This window comes from Mastigoproctus giganteus, chromosome 10 (genome assembly GCF_048544385.1).
Source record: "Mastigoproctus giganteus isolate SK-2022 chromosome 10, ASM4854438v1, whole genome shotgun sequence".
Classification (NCBI taxonomy): domain Eukaryota; kingdom Metazoa; phylum Arthropoda; class Arachnida; order Uropygi; family Thelyphonidae; genus Mastigoproctus; species Mastigoproctus giganteus.
The window spans coordinates 123,389,111-123,412,330 of record NC_143584.1 but is presented as its reverse complement, the minus strand read 5'-3'; the positions used below and the strand labels follow the sequence as shown (position 1 = coordinate 123,412,330).

At 37.2% G+C, this 23,220-nt stretch overlaps 1 protein-coding gene across 1 annotated transcript in view; it reads right to left on the bottom strand.

The window, feature by feature from the left end:
• Window positions 1-22,975, bottom strand: part of LOC150079265 (uncharacterized) — a 359,584-nt gene extending 336,609 nt beyond the window's left edge. The window contains exon 1 of the mRNA XM_090383011.1: window positions 22,887-22,975. The gene's annotated coding sequence lies outside the window, so the exon portion shown is untranslated. The remainder of the gene's footprint in view (window positions 1-22,886) is intronic.
• Window positions 22,976-23,220: the final 245 nt, after the last annotated feature.

Here is a 23,220-nt window from a genome sequence, read left to right as displayed (position 1 = left end):
AGAAGTCTGAAAGAATTATGTTGTGTTGTACACAGATATATAGTCTTATACACAGATATATAGATAGAATCGACACTTTATAAACTTAATGTGATTTATCTTCCATATTTTAATTACATTTTTTATTTCCTCAAAATGTTCTATATCACACATCATATGCAATAAATATTGCAAACCAGAGTTTGGTTTTTCTGACTTTTAAATTGCAAATTTTGAATTTTCACAAAATGAGCCAGCAATTAAATATTAAGATGTTTCTTAACAAACTGACCATACTTTCGAGAACTGAAAACAAAGACAAAATTTCATATAAATATGACCAATTCCAAATGATTACAGAACTACAGCTAGTTGAATTTCAAAAAATGGCTATGGAAGTTACAGTGGTAAAAATAATAAAATAAAGAATAAATAAAAATAAAGCATGTACCTATGAGGGCTGTTCAATAAAGAATGATCATAACTTTCATGGACAACTGAATTGCTTGCTATTTCTAGCTGAGCTGCAGAATTTAAGACCAGCTGCATCACATAACAAGTGTGTATAGTGTGACCTTGGCAGTCGATCGAGTTTATGCCTGTCCAATTTTGCCTATGGAACAACAGACGTGACACAAGGAACAGACTGTTGCTCTCGAATTTTGTTTACATCTTTTTTTTTTTTTTTTTTTTTTTTTTTTTGGCTTCTGTGGCCATATTGCACCTCCCAAGGTTTTTGCATTTTCTACTCTGATCCAAGCCCAAGGCGGGATTCGAACCCACGACCTTTGGGTTGTCAGGCAGACATTTTACCCACCCGGCTTGTTTACATCTCAATAACATATTAGCTATAGCATATGAAATGTTAAAAGAGATTCAATCACAAATATCAGTAGTTCTGCAGCTCCAATCACTGCTGTCATAACAGAAACTATCAACACTGCTTCTGTAATCATGAGAAAAAATCGTCATATAACAGTAAGACAGCCAGCCAGCAGAGATATTGAGGATATTGGTAGGAAGCACGAACAGTATTCTCCACAACCATTTGCACATGACACATATTTATGCATGCTGGGTTACAAGGCTACCTGCACCTGAGCAACAGCAAATTTGCACAGAGGTTTGTCAGGAGAATCAAATGGTTACTGAAGATGGTGAGGTTCTGAACAAGGTGATAATGGCAGACGAGAGACATAGCTTCTTCATTTCGACCCAGAGAGTAAGCAGCAAACTATTTGGAAGTCCATGTCATCACCAACACTGAAAAAAAGAAAAAGTTAAGGTAATCTCTTCTTTTTGACATTGAGGGATTGGTTTACCAGCCTGTTGTGCCTCTTCATATGACTGTTATGGGACCTTACTACAAAACTGTACTGCACACTTTGCAGGATTACATTAGTCGCAAACAATGACAACTGCAAGAAGGTGGATGGATGTTTCATCATGATAATGTGAGACCTCACATTGCTCATAGAGTGGTTAGGCAGCATTAATGTCAAATATGTTCCTCTTCTGCCTTACAGCTCTCACCTTGCTCCCTGTGATTTGTTCGCAGCTTGAGGCTCTAGCCCTAAATGTGCCTTAGTCTAAATATTTTATATAGCTAATAACTAAAGATCAGATTATTAAAATTTGACATTTTAAATTCTAATGGTCAGCATTGATAAATAATACATTCAATGATACTATCCGCACACATGCTTTTGTTTATAAAAAAAACATTGTAGCAGATTTTTTTTTTTTTTTTTTTCAATTCAAAATTGAAATAACCTAACAAGCTACAACTGAAACTAACGTTGGCAAACTCTAGGTCAGACTTATGTATTAACGCAGATGCCACACAGAAAATATTTCAAAATAGTCAGAGTAAAAATTTCTATAAAATTAACATTTGTTTTGCCACTGCTTAGTGAAATTTTTCTTTTTTATGAAACATTGGAACAATATATTCAGTTTCATTCTGGTTAAATTAGTTAAAAACTGTAATCACTTAATAGTTATATGCAGAATTTTCATAATGGAAATGCATCCTCTATCCAATGCAATTAACTCGAAACAAGCAGCTAATTAATGATTTATGTAAGTTTGCAATTGATTAAAATAATAATGTATAATTTTTTAACTGAACACACAAGATGAATTATCCTTTATCACTTAAATGACTTCAGAAAGTTTACTACAGCAATGAGATAATCAATATACTTTATCTAACACACTCATGCTTCTTCACCTTTTTTTAAGAAATATTTCACTAAAAACTCTATTTGATATCATACTGATAATCTAATGCTATTACCAAGGCAACTGTCCACACCCTCTACTGTTCTGCAGACACTTTTCCATTAAGCTGAGCAAACTTAAGGGCTTGTTGTTCCTTGGTATGAATACTGTTTAGCTTTTTTTAGCTCATGACCTCAAATAAAAACATAAGCCATCTACTCCTACCTTGAACAATGAAGTAAAGTATTTTATTGTGTGCATTTGTAACATTAGCATTCAGAACTCAAGAATCTAATGAGCAAAAAAGGGCCTTTAAATATGTAGCTAATGTCATATTTAAAGTTTTACCCCCCCAGACTTAAATATATTTTGCAGAATGACCTTATGATACATAAAATTGCAAAAGGTATTTATCTCTTGACGATTATTTTGATGCAATTTTTATTTAAAAATTAAACACAGCAACTGCACCAAAATAAGTTAATGCCAATTAAAACAATTAAAAATTTGCTGTATTTTGCCTATTTTTTTATTGCTTATTATCAATGTCTAGCGATAATTTCTGGGTCAAATCATCAGGGACAACATAGGAACAATTCCTAAACTGTTCCAAGGCTATACAGAATCCATATCATGGAGGCATCTCAGTTCTCCTCCATACAAAAAAGTTAATAGCAATAATTGTGGGAAATGTATTGGTGACTATTATATCCTACATGGTGAGACACTCAATGCAGCTGCTTATTAGGCCATATTAACCCAAATGAAGAATGCTATTTGCTGCAAGAGCAAATAGCAGCAACCTGCTGTTGCTGTCAGACAAAATGCTTGCCCACACTACCAATCCACATTAGTCATCCTGAACACTTACCCCCAAGAAACTATTACTTAATATTATAATAGCTAAATGATGATTCAAGGAAGAAAACTTTTTACTGTTATCTGTCAAAAAAAAAAAAAAAAAAAAAAAGGGAAAAAATTTTCAATCACCCACACCTTCCTTCTCACCAAAAAAAGTGACTATCCAGTGCCACTTTGAACTTTATCAAACTCTCTGCTTTGACCACTGTGGCAGGCTGTTTGTTTGTTGTTTGTTATTTGGTTTTCAGGAGCATCAGCAACTAAGGCCATATTGCTCCGGGGATATGGCGGTGGTCATTCCCTGACCTTTCCACATCCTCCGTATTTGGTGGTCACAGGCTTGAACCCAGTCTGATCAAGAAGCGTGTGCTACGCACTGCTGCTCCTGCCCACCTGACTATGGAGGCGCCCTGTGGCAAGCAATTTATTACAATAATCTATGCTGCCCAAATATAAACTTTATAAGATCCAGCATTCTGTTTTCCCTCAAAATTTTGTATTTATGCCACCTTGGTTCTTCTCTCTTCTACCAGTGAAAATATATCTCCCTCATTCATTTTAGATTCCCTTCAGAGCCTTTCATACCTCCATGAAGCAGCCCCCTCCCCAAAAATTAATTACCAAAATTTGTAGCCCACTCCTCCTAAGCCATTCTTCATATATCAGCATTGACTAGTACCTGTCATCAGTTCGGCTGCCCATCTTTGAACCTTTTCTGAAAGCTGTCTTTTTTTTTTTTTTTAAGTGAGGCTTCCAAACGTAAATATAATATTCTAAATGTTGTCTCACCATCCTCTCTATAAATGAACAAAGATATCCTTTTCCCTACTTTTGAAGGTCCTATATATCACAGAAAATTTTATCCCAGATTTCCAAACTTTACATTTAGAAGCACCAACCCCAGTTGTCATTTTTCACATCATTTGTACAACAGATCTAAGTCATCTGAACCAAAATGGCCTGGTTCTAGTTGTTAACAACTTTTTTTCCATTTTAAATCAACAGAAAACTTTGACAACTGTCAAGGGTAAAAAGAAGGGATTTTGTTTTTGTAAAGGTAACTACAATGGTCTTAGACAGTTTCAAATTCTTTTCAGTGGGACAAACTGATAATGTTACTAACTGCAAGTCTTAAGTGGGAAGCATTCAAAGTAATTATAGAAGCTAGCAAGCTTTTTGTACCAACTAAGAGATACTGTTTAGACCTAAATAAATGACAAATGAATTGATGAGACTAGTGACTGAGAAGAAAAATGCATGGGATGATTATAAATTATCAGGTGACGGTAAACAATAAAATAAACTCACAGTAAATATAAAGTGGTCTGAAATCTATCATAAAGATGGTTAGGCAGGTAAAGGCAGATTATGAGAAGTCCCTGAGAAAGAAAAGCAGTAAACAGTTCTTTGATTATGTTAATACTAGAAGAAAAAGAATGAAACATTCCTTTTCTTCCAGTGGATAAGAATGGCATAACTTTAGATGAATCTGTTAAGGTAGCTGATGAACTGAATAAATATTTTACATCTACATTCATGCGGGAAGAAGTTTTTATAGGGATAGAAACATAGGAATTATACCAAGTTATAAATGGAAGCTAAATGATTTTGTAATAAATGAGAAGAAAGTGAAATTAAATTCTGACTGACCTCCTCTTCTCTTATAATGCTCATTTACTGCCCTGCTTTCTTACAGACAAAGAAAAAACAGAACTTAGTGAAACCACCTTACAAGCCCAGAAAGAATTCCAGCATCTTGAAGTTCCAAAATGAATGAACAGAAATCAATGGGTATATATTTCAATTATGAAGCAACATGGATTTCAAACTTTACTTGAAATATCTATGAAAAGATGCCATTGTAACTAATACCACATTTTTTGTAAAGACCAATAAAATTAAAACAGCACAGGGAGTCTGCAACAGTGTATAAATGCGTGTAAGTGGCATTCTTTTTCAAGTGGAAACTTTCAGCTGGGATTCAGTAGATTTTACTTTTTTTAAATGAGATGTCAGGAGATCTGCAACAGAATTGGTTAGACCTAAATTCCTCAAAGTCATTTAATTCTTGTTGATTAGGAGAAATGTGGCACTTTACTTGAATAGGCATGTGAGGCGTAATCCCAATCTTCAGGATTAATGGAGACCTACTAGCTTTCTTCACCGCCTTATTAAGGAATAGAAGTGTCCACCTCACAATGAATAAGATCCACTTTACAAGAAAAATCAATGCAGGAGTCCCACAAGGTGGCATCCTGTCTGGCCTTCTTTTCTCAGCCATTCTAATTCCTTTCATGCGTCCCCGTGATGATGCTCTAATATGTGCCGACGATATAAAGTTTCTTACCTTAATCCCACCATCTGCAAACCCAATGGCAATTAAGTCTTTAATCACAGGGAAATCGACTGCTCTTTCAACTTACTTGAAGATGTTTGGGTTAAACATTAACCCTTCAAAATCTGCAATAATGATTTACTCATTGAAACAGCAACCAACAGTAATTCAACCATCAGTTTTGGGTACCCTCATCCCAGTGGTTACCTGCCATAAGGACCTCAGTGTCTATTTTGATCTGAAGCTGAAATTTAATGTTCACACAGAATATCTCTGGAAGCGATTTAACACCCTACGCTGGAGAGTGAAGCAACACTTACTTCATTCCAACGATGCCGGAACCACTATCAGATATCTTCAAGCCACTGTTTATCTGGTTATTTTATATGCTGCTGAAATTTGGGCATCTGCATCGCCTTCACTTCAAAAACCGGTGTTCTCATGTGAATACTGGACCCTGAAATGGGCCACAAATAAGCATCACCAACCCCCTCAATTGAAAACAACTGACATGGCTGAGCAGCTAAATGTTGTTATTGTTATTTGGTTTTTAGAAGCATTAGTAACTAAGGCCATATTGCTCCGGGGATATGCGGTGGTCATTCCCTGACCTTTCCACATCCTCCGTATTTGGTGGTCACGGGATCGAACCCCGGTCTAATCAAGAAGCGTGTGCTATGCACTGCCGCTCCTGCCCACCAGCTAAATGTACCCAGGCTCCTGAGGTTAATTGACAGCAGGCGTACATCTGGGATTTCTGTCAGTGGTACAATCCTCTGCCATCCTTGAGGTCAGACTCCACACTAATCCTCAAATACAACCGGTTGAAACTGTGTAGTCAGTTCCTACCTGCCCAGGCACTACCCAAAATTCAGGCACTGCTCCGCCTTGGAGTCAACCTACAGAAAATGACTACTGACTACAAATACCATCACAAACTCCTCGAGTGGATTTCATCTGTTGAACTGGAATAAATTCCTCCAAACTGGGTTACAATGTTCAGTTCCTCTTTATATTTTCCTATAATTATAATTTCATTTTTACATGTTTAATTTTGTGTAACTCAATTTCCCATGTAACTAATTTTTTACCAATTTAATCGCATATATAATGTACAACTCCTGGCCATGTCGCCGTGATGAAAATTATTGTTCCTAGTACATGTACCATACTTAGCAGCAATAAAGAAGTTTATTATAATTATTCTGTTCCCCAGATTTGTCAAACAATTCTAAAGAATCTTCTTTGAGAAGTTAACTGGGAATTAGTAGGTCCTCATTGTGTGGCATTGGAGCAATAGAGGATGGTATGTTCACTTACATGACATGACAGCTTTTCAATCCACAGATATTTTTAAACTTTGATATCTCCCCATACAAAAGTATCAGTTGTCATGTGGTTTGTGGACTCTCTCCATATTTAAGATATAGCAAAAGGCACAACACACTAAGGTCTATTATGAAATAGTAGTAGTAGAGGCATGTAATGCAAGAAAGCAATCTTATGTAGCATCAGCCAAAAAAAAAAAAAAAAAACATTTCACATATCCATTCCCTCTTAAAAGTTTGTCCAGTCCCTCCTTAAATTTATTTAAGCTATCAATTTCCACAACGACAGATGGAAGTTTATTCCAGCAATAAACTACTCGCTGGCTAAAGACAAATTTCCACACATCTATTCTACAACTGACTTTTCTCAATTTGAATTTATGCCCCCTCCCTCAGGTTCATAATATGAGCAAGAGAAAGAATCCTATCAGAATTCAGCCTGCTCAACCCCCCCCCCCCATTCAAGGCCTTATACACCTCAATCAGATCAACTTGCAGGTCTTAGTCTCCAGATGCTACAATTTTCTTGGTAAGAGGACCCCTTTGTTCCCCTTTGCTGTACTCACTCAAGCAACTCTACATCCTTCCTAAAATGAGGCCTCCAGACCTGTATGCAGTACTCAAGGCATGGCCTGACCATTGCCTTATACAAAGGGATAATAATCTCCTTTTCCCTACTAGCAAAATTATTATTATTATTTTATTATTAGCTATATGGTGCAAGGAAGCCTGTGGCTTATGCTGCACCAGCCAAAAAAAAATTCAGGTTACCCTAAGAGAGAGACAAGGGAATCATCAAGAAAGAGAAGAAGGATGATATCCAGCTGAGGACCCTGGGTGTGCCAAGCCCATACTCAACAAAAATTCCTGTATACCATTGACAATACCCCATGACCTGCTCTGGCAGCCTGTCTGCACTGCTATGAAGATATAAAGAAAACTTCATATCTGACTGCACAATTACTCCCAGGTCTTTTTCACTTTTTACCACCCTAAGTGTAGTACCACACAAATAAAACAGGAATTAAAGGATTTTTGATATTAGAAAAACATGGTGATTATGATATGGAAAAACATGAATTTCAACATGCAATGAAAGTAGGCAGAAAGAAGGGCACATGGTGTTCTGTCTGTGATTATCAGAATTTTGCAAGTAGAGAGATCATTATCAATCTTATAAGCCAATGTTGAGACCACACTTAGAATACTGTATCCAAGACTGAAAACTACAACTAAAGAAGCCGACCGGGCTAGCCAGGTGGGTAAAGTGCCTGCCTGGCAACCCAAAGGTCGCGGGTTCGATTCCCGCCTCGGGCTTGGATCAAAGTACTGCAAAAACCTTGGGAGGTGCACTATGGCCACAGAAGCCGATGCGCCAACAACTACCAAACAAAAAAAAAAAAAAAAAAAAAAAAAAACAACTAAAGAAAGTTACTAAACTGCTGGATAAGGGCTAAAGGATTTCTGTATTGCTAATGAGAACTTACATAGCCATTAAACAAATGGCTGTGTAAGTTCTCATATGCAAGGCCTGAAACTGGAGGTGACTAACCAGTACAAATTTCATGTTTTGATTAGTCTTTTTGGGACATCCTGACAAATGCTCAGAAACTAGTACTATCCCAGTCAAATCAGTATCTGGTCACTTTAGTGAATACAAATGCATAGAACTTGCTTAACTCATCAGATATCTGCATAGAGCCACCTATATTGACCTCATTGTTCCCGTGAAGTGGATTAATGCAGTTCATTCACTTCCTTTATGTTTATAACCACAGGGGCTCACATCTGGTGAGTATGGGCTTGGCACACACAGGGTCCTGAGCTGGATATCATCATTCTTCTCTTTCTTGGTGATTCCTTTCTACTTCTGATTCATTCATTCTCTCTCTCTCTCTCTCTCTCTCTCAGGGTAACTCAGGAATTTTTTCTAGCTGGTGCAGCATAAGTTTCAGGCTTCCTTGCACCATACAGCTAATAATAATAATATACAAGGTGTGGCAATAAATTTTTCAGACAGTGCAATAAAAAGAACACAAAGTGAAGAAACTCAAAAATGATTTTATTTTTATTCAAAGTACAGTAATCAGTTCAGTTTGGCAGTTATGCTTCTTTTCTTTGTCTTAAGCATCCTGGCAAGGACCAGTTTCTTTCTCTTGAAATTGTGGCCTCACCTAGGATATGTGCTTCACTAGTCTCTGAAACACTTATAGGTAGAATGCAGCATTCACTCTCTCTCCTTTAGGTACAAATTCCTTGTGAATCATACCCTGATTGCAAAAATGTGATCAATATCATCTTGATCCTGGACAAAACTTTTTGGGTCTTGTGATGATTTAAGTCCACCGCATGCTCTGGCACTTTGTGTTATACTGAAACACCAACACTCATCCACAATGACAATATAGTATGGAAATCAGGATTGTCTCGACAAGGCTGGATGAAATTTTTGCATAATGACATACTTTGTTGCTTCTCCTCGTATGTCCGTGAGGCTGTGCAGCACAAATTTTGCACTGACTTTCCTTTCCACTAAATCTTCATGCAGAATTTGATGAATCATCTCTTTATTCATATTGAACTCATCAACAGCCATTGTTCTGAAGGTCAATCACAATGATTCCTTTCCACAATATCCCGATCAGTTATTTTTGGTGACTCTATTGTCAGGGAGATGGGGAATATATTGTGTAAAAAGGATAGATGGAATAGAACCAGGGTATGTCTGCCAGGGGAAAAAGTTGATGATGTTGTGAAGCATATAACATCTTTTAAGGGCCCAAAGGGTGATATTGTTGAACACTTTGGCACCAATGACATTAAGAGTAGATCTGCAGATTTACTTAACAAGTACAGGTCAATGTGTTGCAAAAAAGTTGTGAGTTAGGGTTAAATTTGAAAGTGTCTGCAATTCTGCCCAGACACGATAGGAGGGAGTACATGATGAGAGCCTTGTCAATCAATTTGGCCCTGGAGGGAATGTGCAAGGCTCAAGGTGTAGAATTTTTTCCAGCCTCGTCTGGCTTGTTAACAGGAGAGACTGCTTCTACAGGGATGGAATACATTTAAATAGAAAGGGTGCAAGAATATTTGCTGAAGCTATCGAGGCAGTGTTAGATGGGTTGGAAAACTGCTAGCTTTGGGGGGGGGGGGGGATTCACAGACTAAAGGTTAAAAGTAGCCGCAGGCAGAGGTGGTGATTCTTGCACTACTTCTATTAGAATAAGCAGCGGCCTGGAGTGAGAGGTGCTAGGGGTTTCAGAGACTGATGGCAGTCATCGTGAAACAGGTGGGTATATGGGATGTGTTAGGGTAACTAAGAATAAGAATAGGTGCATATATACCAATGCTAGAAGTATAGTAAATAAATTTGATGAATTTGAAGTGTTGGTGAAGACATCAAAGGCGAATATTGTGGGGATAGCAGAGACGTGGTCACACAGATATTGGGAATGCAGAATTGGATGGGGAGTACAATGTGTACAGAAAGGATAGGAAGGGAGGAGATGTTATGCTATTAATTAAAAAAAACATAAAATCAAAAGAAATGCATCCAGTTGATATAGATGAACAGTGCGCTGTTGAGTCAGTTTGGTGTGACATAAGCACTGCGAAAGTAAAAATTAGAGTAGGAGTGTGTTATAGGCCTAATAACTCAAATGAGTACAATGAACAATTGTACAGAAAAATAGAGTGGGCTAGTAAATCAGAATGTCTTATGATGGGGAATTTTAACTTCCCAGATATTGACTGGAACTTGTGGGTTGGTCACTCGCACACTGGTAAGACTTTTCGGGATTTATTGGATGATTGTTTTCTGCAGCAGCATGTTCAAGAGGCAACCAGAGAGGGTAATACTCTTGATCTGATTATCAGCAGTGATCATTCGTGTATTAAGAATTTGCAGATAAAGGAACCACTAGGTGGCAGTGATCACAGTGAACTAATGTGGGATTTACTTAAAAGATATAATTACCATCAGGGGTAAAGGGAGGGGTTTTTGCTTCCGTAAAGGTGACTACAATGGTCACAGACAGTTTTTAAATTCTGTACAGTGGGATCAACTGATGAGGTTACCAACAGCAAATTCTAAGTGTGAAGCATTCAACGAATTAATCGTGGAAGTTACTAGACATTTCATACCTATTAAGAAATACTGTTCAAGGTTTAGGCCTAAATGGTTATCAAATGAACTAATGAGACTCGAGGCAGAGAAGAAAAATGCATGGGATGCATATAAATTATCAGGCAACACAGAAGCCTATGGCAGATATAAGTTAGTCTGTAATCAAGTCACAAAGGAGGTAAGGCAGGCGAAGGCAAATTGCAAGAAATCTTTGGCAAAGGATGCTAAGAAAAACAGCAAGGATTTATTTACTTATATAAACTGTGATTGGTCCACTTGATATCGATGGTTCGACTATTGATGATCCTGCTCAGATAGCAAACAAACTGAATGAGTATTTTGCATCTACATTCACACACGAGGAGTTATTAAGGTTTGAAACTGCCAGAAGGTTATCAAATTGTAGAAGGGTGCTTAATGATTTTGTAATAACTGAAAACAAAGTGGAGGAGAAATTGTTGGAGTTAAACATACGAAAGGCACCCGGAGTGGATGGGATCAATCCAGTTATATTAAAGGAGGCGGAAAAGAAAGTAAGCAAACCCTTAGCCGTAATTATGAGAGCATCCCTGGGGATTTGGGGGAGATCCACACAGACTGGAGATGTGCAAATGTATCTCCAATTCACAAAGGGGAATTGAAGGGTGACAAGAATAATTACAGACCAGTTAGTTTAACTTCTGTTCTGGGTAAAATAATGGGGTCAATGGTTAAAGATGCATTGCAGGATCATCTAGACAAGACTGCAATAATAATTCAGACATAGCATGGGTTTGTTAAGGGAAAGTCTTGTCCGACAAATTTGATTGGATATTATGATGTGGTTACAAAGGAATTGGATGCAAAAATTAATTTTGATATCATATACTTGGATTTCAGGAAAGCTTTTGACACTGTTGTGCATGGAGGACTACTGTACAAATTGGAGTAGAATGGTATTAAGGGTAAGTTGCTACAATGGATAAAAGGATGGTTGAGTGGAAGAAGACAGAGGGTGGTAATCAATGGGTGCTACTCTTCGTGGACTAATGTTATTAGTGGAGTCCCACAGGGTTCGGTGTTGGGTCCTCTGTTGTTTTGTGTATTTATCAATGATATTGATGAAGGTATATCAGGCTTAATGTCGAAGTTTGCAGATGACACAAAGGTTGGCAGGGTTGTTAATGACAGTAATGGCAGTGTGCTACTGCAACAGGATCTAGATAATTTGGGCAGATGGGCTAAGAAGTGGCAACTGAAGTTCAACCTTGACAAATGCAAAGTACTGCATATGGGTAGAAGTAACCCCAGAGAAACGTACCAACTGTGTGGTACTACACTTAAGGTGGTAGAAAATGAAAAAGACCTGGGAGTAATTGTGCAGTCAGATATGAAGTTTTCTGAGCAATGCAGACAGGCTGCCAGGGCAGGTCATGGGGTTTTGTCAATGATATACAAGAATTTTGCTAGCAGGGAAAAGGAGGTGATTGTCCCTCTGTATAAGGCAATGGTCAGGCCACACCTTCAGTACTGCGTACAGGTCTGGAGGCCTCATTTTAGAAAGGATGTAGATTTGCTTGAACGTGTACAGAGAAGGGTAACAAGATTGGTGAGGGGAATGAAGGGATCTTATCAAGAGAGGCTTGAGTTCTGCAAATTGCAGCAGTTGGAGACTAGGCACCTGCTAGGTAATCTGATTGAGTTGTATAATGCCTTGAATGGGTTGAGCACGCTGAATTCTGATGGGATTCTTCCACTTGTTCAGATTATGAAACTAAAGGGGCATAAATTCAAATTGAGAAAACGACAGATGTAGAATAGATGTGTGGAAATTTGCCTTTAGCCAGCGGGTGGTTAATTGCTGTCGTTGTGGAAGTTGATAGGTTAAATAAATTTAAGGAGAAACTGGACACACATTCAGAGGGAATTGTTTTGTAAATTTTTTTTTTTTTTTTTGGCTGATGCTGCATAAGCTCATACACTCGCTTTCTTGCATCACATGCCACTACTACTACATTTTGCTACTATTTCTAACACTGTCTACTACTAGTAACACTGTCCTCATTTCGAGAGGTTGATGAATGCCCACTTCTTAGGCTATCACTATTTCACATCTATCTTTGAACTGCTTACACCATTCAAACACACTGATATGACTAAATTCATCACTTAAACAGTTTTTTTTTAACATTTCATATGTTTCTGTCACAGATTTTCCCAGTTTAAAGCAAAATTTGATATTGATTTGTTGCTCTACTGCAGCACTGAATGCTAGTGCTACTAATGAAAATGGTTGTTACTTTCAACCTGTCAGCCCACTGGATACTTCCATTTTTGGGTGAAATTCAAACTACAACACACCAATTCCATTCATTTTCAAACTCATCAAACATGACTGCAACAGCACCAGTCTGGGAACTTTATTGCCAAACCTCATATGTAAAGAATTATACACTGTTTTTCTGGAAACTCTGCCAAATCCTTTATATATTCTGCCTTAGCTTGTCTTACCCACTGAATAACCCGATTACAAACACTTTGTATATTCTATATTAAATGTTGTCCCTTGATAATTTGCATATATCTTATACAGCTGTATTTCTGATACCAAGTTCATTCATTCATTCTTTGGTCATCTTTTGCATTTTCCACTTATGCTTGGTAGTAGCTAGAATTAAATGTCTAGAGCATTTCCTGTTTAGCATGTGTACCTCTTAAGTGTTTCAGCTGATTCCACTGAATTAAATCAAAATGATGCCTCAAGCCAATAACCCCCCCCCCAACCATTAGAAAATGAAATCCTTTACCCTTAATGAGTTAGAAAATGAAACCTTTTCCCATATTTTATAGTATTTTTCTTAAGAGTATAAGAAAAGTATGGGTATAATTTCCTATACTCTTCTTCTTCTGGCATTATAACCCAGGGTGGGTCTTAGTCTTCTCGACAATGTTCCACGAATAAGCCCTCCCAGAAGTCAAACTTCTCTGACTTCTTATTCTCATGTTCTTCCTCTTGCCCTCCTCCATGTAGGTTTCCATTTCATTATACTCTTAGTTTAGTTGTTCTGCTATGATCCATTCTCATAACATGTCCCAACCAGGCAAATCTCTGCTGACCGGGTGGGTAAAGTGCCTGTCTGGCAATCCAAAGGTCGCGGGTTCGAATCCCGCCTCGGGCTTGGATCAACGTACTGCAAAAACATTATGGCCACAGAAGCCGATGCGCCAACAACTACCAAAAAAAAAAAAGGCAAATCTCTGGCTCTTCACAAAATTGACGATGTCTGCAACCTGAATAAGATGGTCAAGTTCATGGTTCATTCTGATCACCCAGGATCCATCAACATTTTGTATGGACCTAAAAACTTTCCGTAAAATTCTGCGCTCTTGAACACTCTCAACAACTACTCATCTTTACTCGTTAATGTTCAAGCTTCACAACAATATGTCACAACTGGTCTAATGAGGCTTTTGTATATTCTAATTTCCTATACTCAATAAGGGTAAAGTTGTTTGTTCCCTTTCCACTCAAACACAGCAGACTAATTCAATATTATTTTAATTTATCCCACCAAATGGATACAATACTCTTTATGTAGTGCATGTGTACACCTAACTACTTTCACATAGTTAACTTTCAGGCCAAGTATGTATGCAATATAGAAAACTCATTTCAAATATATATATATCCATTAAAATTATATCAATGTGATCCATATTGCTTCTCCTGTATGATGTTGATCTTCAATTTTCATTACCGACTGTGTCACAATTGAATACTTATGGCCACAGAAAATTAGATAAGTATGATCTAATTTTCAATCATACTCCACATCCAATACACTTGGTCATGTAAGTGAAATCGAGAGAGAGAGAGAGAGAGAGAAGAGAGAGAGAGAGAGAGAGAGAGAGAGAGAGAGAGAGAGAGAGAGAGAGAGAGAGAGAGAGCGCGCGCGCGCAAGCGCAATGTAGTAGAATCTCATAAATCCAACATTCTCAGAACATGACACATGCTGGAATTTTTTTTTTTTTTCACTGATGCAAATTCAGGAAGAGCTTTTATTGCCTAATAAATAGTCTAAAACTATTGGTTGAAATCACATTTGAGTATATATATTTTTTATCAGATCAGATCATGTAGCTGTTGTTGTTATTTGGTTTTTAGGAACATTAGCAACTAAGGCCATATTGCTCTGGGGATATGCGGTGGTCATTCCCTGACCTTTCCGCATCCGCCGTATTTGGTGGTTATGTGCTCAAACCCCCGGTCTAATCAAGAAGCATGTGCTACGCACTGCTGCTCCTGCCCACGGAGGCGCCAGGTCATGTAGATCTGATCCCTAATCTCCTCAGAGCAATAGCAGCCAGCTTTAAACCAAAATGTGAACCCTGTATTGTTAGATTGGTTGTGGGGGGGGGGAAAGAAAGGTAGAATGCTTGCTAAAATAAATACAGAAAACCTAAGAAATAGAAGTCAATAGATGTTACAACTGTCCACTATTTTTAATGAGGCAAATGCAATGTGATTTCAATAATCAACTCACCTTAAAATCCAGACACACATTACTGAGTAGTATACTGTGAACTGGAAGTATCTACAGAAAAAGCATGCAACAGAACATTTATGAGACAGAGAGTGGAGAGATTCAGAGATAAGTCATTAATTAACGTAACTGCCCTATTTTGAATAGATCTAGAAGCCTGAGAGTGGTTTTGGAGGACACTTCCCCAGATGTGGAAACAATATTCCATGGTAGGATGGATTTGCAATTTGCACAGAGTGAACAGCTGTTTCAAAGAAAAGTAATGCCAAGAGCAAAAGAAAAAAAATCCGGTTTTTTAGATGCAGAGGAAGTAATATATGTAATTGTGCTTATGTCAAGAGAGATTAGAAGGCAGAGTAATCCCCAACAGAAATATATAATCTTGCCTAGAAATCAGTGTGTCATTGAAGATAGGAACAGAAGAATCCTTTTTGCAAGATACAAGACAGGACTAAGTTTTAGAAGGATTGAAATCTGGAGTTTAGCATTTAAGGAATTGGCAGTGGATATTGTAGAAGTTGAAGCTGTTTGTGCAGGGCAAGGTTTCTCAAACTGGAAGGCAGAATGTAATGTGCTATCGTCAGCAAAACCATGGATATGATTTCTGGTCAATAAAAGAAAGTCATTAATATACAAGAGGAAAAAAAAAAGTGAGAGAAATAACATAACCCTGAAGAAAACTAGCATTAGTAAAGAAGTTAGAACATTGACAGCCATCTACCATTACTTGCAGTGAGTAGTCAGAGAGAAAACTGGATACCCAATTACAAAAAAACATGTTGGCAAACCATAAGATGGAAGCTTATTTAGAAGACCTTTATGCCAAACACGATCAAAAGATTTTGAGATGTCAGGAGCAACTGCCTGAGTTTCACTAGACTTTTCCACTGAATCTGTCCACAGATTGGTAACACAGGACAAAATATCACGAGCAGATCAATAATGACAATCACTGATCACATGGAAGGTTTCTAGATAGTTGAAGAGTTGGTGGTTCATTGATTTCTCCATTACTTTAGAAAGAGTAGAAGTGTGCAATGGGATGATAATTGGATGAGAAGGATTTGTCACCATTTTTAGGAACTGGCTGGATACAAACAAATTTCGAAGCAGAATGGAAAACACCTTTGAATAAGAAAGCGAAAAAAAGGCAACACAGAACAGGTGTAAGCTCAGATTTTAAGAACAAGTGGAGAAATACAATCAGGACCTGGAGCTATCTTAGCATTAAGATTGTTCAAAGTCCTTCTGACATCCTTTTGAAAGAAGATTACAGGAGGCATTAAATGGAGTGTATTGGAAATGGTGGGATGTGGTTTACCAAGATCATGAATACACAAGTTGGAAGAAAAGTAGGATGCTAGCGGTGAGCTTTATCTTTAGCTGAAGTGGCAATAGAACCATCTGGTTTTGACAGATGGTGGTGGGAATAGAGATGGGCAAAAAGTAGCAGCCTTTTAGCTTATACAAAATAACTGCTTTACAATTGTTGTGAGCTTTGGTGTGGGTAGAAAATTAACCTAGATATTTGGATACAAGCCAACTGCAATATGCAACATTCTTATCTTAAACAGCCTTAGTATATTTATTGGAAAACCAAGGTTTATTTAAATGACAAGATTAAGGTGGAGTGTGCAATAAAGGATTTCATACCTACAAGAATAATTTCACTGACAAGATCCAATCAAACATTGACATCGGAAGATTTGAAACAGTAATCCAACTGAGGAAAAGAAATCTTACATATCATCCCATTTTGCATTCATTCTTGTAATGCCAAACAACATCAGACTGAAAATGGCCACGAGAGAAAGGCTCCATTGGAGAAGAGACCATCACCAAGTTGTAATTTGAGGTGCCTAGAGAACCACTCACCTCAACCACGTACTTAGAAAGGCTGTTTGTGAGAAAACGATCAAGCATGTTAGCTGCGTGGTTAGGAATGTCTAGAGTTCTGGCAGGTAAATGAACGTGTGTGAGGTCATTAGTAATTGCAAAAGCCTCAGCATGTCAACCAACTGGGTCTGCGTGAGTAGAAAACAGAAGCCAGCTAGTGTTGTGAACATTAAAATCAACAAGGAAAATTATCTCACTGTTAGGAATGTTGGACTGGAGAAAATCAAGTTTCAAAGAGAGGAAGTCAAAGAGTTGCAAGTGATTAATGGAGTTAGGAGAACGATAAAGGCAACAGGTGAATTTGACAGAATGTGGTAGAGAGATTTTAAGCCAGGAGATCGAAAAGAGGAGACTTCAAATTACTAAGTCTCTGACAAGGAATATCAGAGCGGACATTTGCACAAATACCAACTTTGAAGTGAAAGGAATCGTAGAGCAAATAATTTGGTCAATCGAGATGGGCAGTAGTTGCATCAACTGACAATTGGGATTCTTTCAGAATGAGTACATGGGATTTTGTAGACTGTAAGTGGAAATGGACATCATTGAGATTGGAACTGAGACCACATATATTTGTGAAATAACGAGGAAGTGTTTGGGAGATTTAGATATTTTCACAGATAAGTTTCTTCTATTAGTTTTACAATTCGTAATGTATATAGCAGTAGTAATGAAATTTTTGGATATGGCGTACACATGGCAAGAATGTAACCAGCTCCTTGACATAATGTGGCCTTGACAATCCCCCCCCCCACACACACACTACTCAGACTCCCTCCATTCACTATCTGGCTGAGTAGAGGCAATGAGATTATACACTAGCTGATCCGGATTATTATTATTTTTTTTTTGTTATTTGGTTTTTTTTTTTTTTAGGAGCATTAGCAACTAAGGCCATATTGCTCCGGGGATATGTGGTGGTCATTCCCTGACCTTTCCGCATCCTCTGTATTTGGTGGTCACGGGCTTGAACTCCGGTCTAATCAAGAAGCGTGTGCTATGCACTGCCACTCCTGCTGATCCGGAAACCTCAGAGAGAGAGAGTTACCAATAGGTTCAGTCTGGTGGATTATCTAGCAGCAGGCCTGTGAACACCATTTAGGAGCTGTGCCCTTGAAACGTAAGGAAGATTGGATCTCGCCAAGGTGTTGATTATAACTTCAAAAAGCATAAATCTACTGTAGTTCAACATACTGCATAATGGAAGAAATGGGGAGGGGAGTTGCCGGAGCTTTCCTCTGGAGACTAAAAATGGGTTCCACCACTTCAAGCCTCCAATATGCAAAGTGGCAGTATTGGACTGGTTGACTGAGTCATCTAGCACCTAGTATTGCCTGGTAATATAGAGGGATGGCATTCCTCCATATGGTGCGGGTGCAACACCTCAACATCAGCTTATATTGGTTCACACCAGGGTGGTCCCCTCCAGTATACTAGGTACTGTATTTCAGGAATTGAACATGGGGGTTATACCAAGTATACTAACAGTCTAACCAAGGGTTACTAACAGTCCCACCACTGTATCTAAATTTATTAATGGAACATAACAAATAACAGCAGCATTTCTGTGTTTTTTTTTAATTGTTTTGTCTGTCCTTTTACGAATATCTTTCCTCAGAAAAATATTCAATAAGTGCTGGATTTCTGAATGACAGTTTTATGAGGTTCTACCATAATAAAATGCAATCTGCAGAAAGGTGCACTATATGTCTACTCAGGTGAATATTTTCACCACATTTGTTGAAGTGTTTATCTGAAGTAGACAGTTATTGCAGAATTACTGCCACCACAAGAAGTACCAGTGTACACTTTTATATTTGAAATTTATTTAAAAATATATTCTTTAAATTAAAATTGTGTTCTTTGTAGTCAGAAGCACCACTAGAAATTTTAACACCAATTGCAAAAAATTTCAGAAATGCACCTTTGCAAGGAATATAATTATATTATGTGAATCAAATGACAAAAATAATTATTATCAAATTATCAGCTGTAAGACTACTTTTATAAAGATGCTTTTATAATAATTTATTTAGATAATAACAATTGTGATGTTTTTAAAATAAATTATAATTTACTTAAAAGTGTTTAACTACATTCAGCACCAACAATGAAACAACAGTAGTGGCTTCAGCTACAGTTGCTATTCCTAGGTTATGCCTCTGTTGCCATTTACATTATACAGTAATGGTTAAAAGGAAGAATAAAATTACAATGTGTGCAAGTTTAAACTATGTCTTATCTAGTTAAAAAATATTGAATCACATACCATATGTGCTATAGGCCTACGCATTTCCAATTTCCACATTTACATATCTTCTTAAACCAAAATATGCTCTTATTATCATGACTAAAGGTTTAACTACCTCTTTTACAGCTTATTTTAATATAAATGGATAGATGCCACTCAGCTCCATGTTCTTTGTTCATTTTTAGCTGCAGCATTTCCTCTTGCACCTTCCTTTCAGTTATTATAAAATCATTTAAATAACTTATTTTATAACTCAATATTTAATCAACTTAATTAATTACCCTAGGTTAATTGTGCAAGTCACATGAAGTTTTCTCCGCAGTGCAGACAGGCTGCCAGGAGAGCTCATGGGGTTTTTTCAATGATATATTGGAATTTTGCCAGCAGGGATAAAGAGGTGATTATCCTATGGTTAAGCTACATCTTGAGTACAGCATACTCATCTGGAAGTCTAATTTTAGGAAGGATGTGAATATATTGGAATGGGTACAGGGAACAGCAACAAAAGATCAATGAAGGGGAACAAAAAGTTGCAGTATCTGGAGACTAGGAAACTGTGAGATGTTTAAGGCTTTGAATGGATTGAGTAAGCTCAGTGCTGATGGCATCTTTCACTTACTCAGACTACACACATGAGAGGGCATAAGTTAAAATTGAGGAAGGATGTTTGTAGGATAGATGTGTAGAAATTTGCCTTCAGCCAGCAGCAGACTGTTGGAACAAACCTCCAGGCGTTGTAGAAGTGAGTAGCTTGAATAAATTCAAGAACTAGACAAACTATTGGAGAGGATGAACAGATGATATAGGGATTTTTTTTTTTTTTTTTTTGACTGATGCAAGAAAGTATGCTTTCGTGCATTATTTTGCCACTACTAATACTGTATTACTATACGTTGTAATATTATATTGTAGCGTGCTATACAGTATGTAATAACACACAAAAGTTATTTACCACCAAACAGCTATAATAAGCACTAATAAAGACCTTTATTATTCCGACTATTAATCTTAATAACCGAAATAAGCTCTATAAAGTAATGTGAAATATATGAAAAAATTACATCTGGGCAAAATTTTTTTCATAAGATGAATAATCCTATTGCAGGGCTGTGCTTATATAAACACACATACAAGCAAAATATTATTTTTACTTTAAAAGGATTGACTCAGTTTAATCTTCCTCACTTTGGAGAAGTATATCTGTGAGTCTTTTTATATTGGAATTTAGTCAATCAAGACTACAGCAAATACAATACAACAGAAGCCCTCTTATCCAGCATGATCAGGACTGGTATTTGGCTGGTTAATTGAAATAGTCAGTTAAAGAGGGAGTCACAAAAAGAAAAAAAAAAAAAGTATACATACATACCTTAAGAATTTTATTTTCACATAAAACATATACATGTATAATTATTGACTCAAAATCAGTAATTTTCATTAGTTTAGATAAAGAAATGTCACACGTTGCAGCATTGTTCTTCCATTTTTTTAAAATAATTATCATATTCAATATAATGTTATATGACAGTGAACAATATAGTGACTCTATAATTTCTTAAAGAATTACAGATTATTCTCAGATGTTTTGTGATACTTCTTGTACCACTTCTTCAGTGGCTGTAAACATAGCAGAACCAGTAAATTATGGTGAATATAATTTATATATAAACATCCTATGGCAATTATAATATAGTCACCACAATTTACCAGTTCTGCTGTCCTTATAGTCACTGAAGGAGTGGTATACAGGAAGTATACAAAACATCTGAAAATAATCTGTAATTCTGAAATTAAAGGAAGATTACATTCAAAGCAAGATTAAATGCTCATTATTTCGCCAATTTCCGGTGTGAATAAATTTATGAAAGGTTTACACAAATTATCATCAAGGAATGAATAGATGAAGTGGGGGGCAGTTGGCTAATATTACATAACCTTGTTATTTATTTATTATTATTTTTTTTTGCATCATTTGCCACTACAAATACTAATATGATGAAAGAATGAGGTTATTGAGTTCCAGGCAATATAATCATGATATACGGACATAATACATAGGAACACCTGGGATACCAACAAAAGAATTTTGTTTTCAGAAGTTGTGAGAAGTGTTACCAGACAAGGAAACGGAGGTAACACGAGGCCAATTACCGATGTGCAGTCAGCCAATTTACAATGCCTTTGGTAAATAACGATTAGACGGCCTCCGTAGCAGAGTGGTCAAGAGCTCCTAACTGCTAAATCGGTCGATCTGCCAACCCGCACTGGACTAGCGTGGCAGATTATGGTCCATTACTCTCAACATGAATTGTGGAGGAGGCTTCATTCCTGCAGTGGGTTGATAATAGCTGCAGTTTATATAAGTTCCGGCCTCGCTAATTTAGACTGACTATTTATTACTCGGACAGCTTATATCTCGAGGCTCGGTGCAAAGTGTGCGGAACCTATTACAATTAAAAAAATTTAATACTTATTGTTTTTCAAATAAAAAAAAAATATATTCAAAGCTGCAATGGCAAACTGTAATGGGGTTTCTAAGCTTAGGGGATCGGTGCAATCGCACAGTTGGTACCCCCATCAAGTTAGTCCGTATCATACTTAACTACATTATGTTATTAGTGGACTCTGCAAGCATTCCAAATTCCAATAAGCAGGATCGAGCGAGCCGCACATAAAACTTCCAAGACTCCAGAGGTGTTTTCACCCACTTCTTAAATACTACTTTACTAATGGACCGCCTGCGTTCTGGGCAAGGTACCGGCAACAAACAGCAGGTTTCGACATTAGCCAGGTATAAACAGCAGGTTTCGACATTAGCCAGGTATAAACAGCAGGTGTGAAAATTTCAGTATTTCACACTAGCATGCAACTACAAACTATAAAATGCTTGGCAAGTTTCACAGAGGTTGTTTTTCTGTTGCATTCAGATAACTGCTATAAGTGAATGGCATTTCACACATTTATTAGCAAGTGATGGCTATCCATTACTCATGGAACTGATAATGATGACTATCCAGTACTCATGGAAACGATTCATCGCATTCACCGTTAAAGTATCAGTGCTCAATTACTACATAGCGGTAGGACAGTCCGTGACTTTCGGTCGCAGCAAAAATATCTCGCGCTCCTTCAAAGAAGTGATCAGAACGTTAGTAAGGGCTGATTTCAAGGCCCACCAACAACCGATCCTTTAAATAAATAAATTTTCTGTTTGCTTGCTCGTATACAATGCACATATTTCACCGACAGAACGATCGGCGCATACGGCAGTTGTTAAAATTAAATGGAGTCAATTCAGTATAAATCAAAAATATATTGTTTTTAAGTTCTCAAAAATCGAAGTAAAATTTCTTGTTTCACTTACCTCGCAGCGTCCAAGTACTGGCATTTAAATGCACACGGACACCTGTCACCCAAAAGCGCAACGAAGGGAAAGGAGAAAAGAGAGCAACAAAGGAAAGCAATTTACTGTTTCTTTAACAATTCCATTAGCCATTTTAGTCTTTTGCTTTTGATACTATAAGATGAGACTAGCAAAGAAATCATAAAGAAAGCGATACCTTAAGCATCCCCATGACAATGCTTCCGGTTAAAATGTTATTTGTGGACTTCGGGAGAAAGTGGTCATGTGACTATAAGCTTATGCACGTGGTTTTGTCTTTGAAATTGAATGGTCACTTATTATGAGCAACAACCAA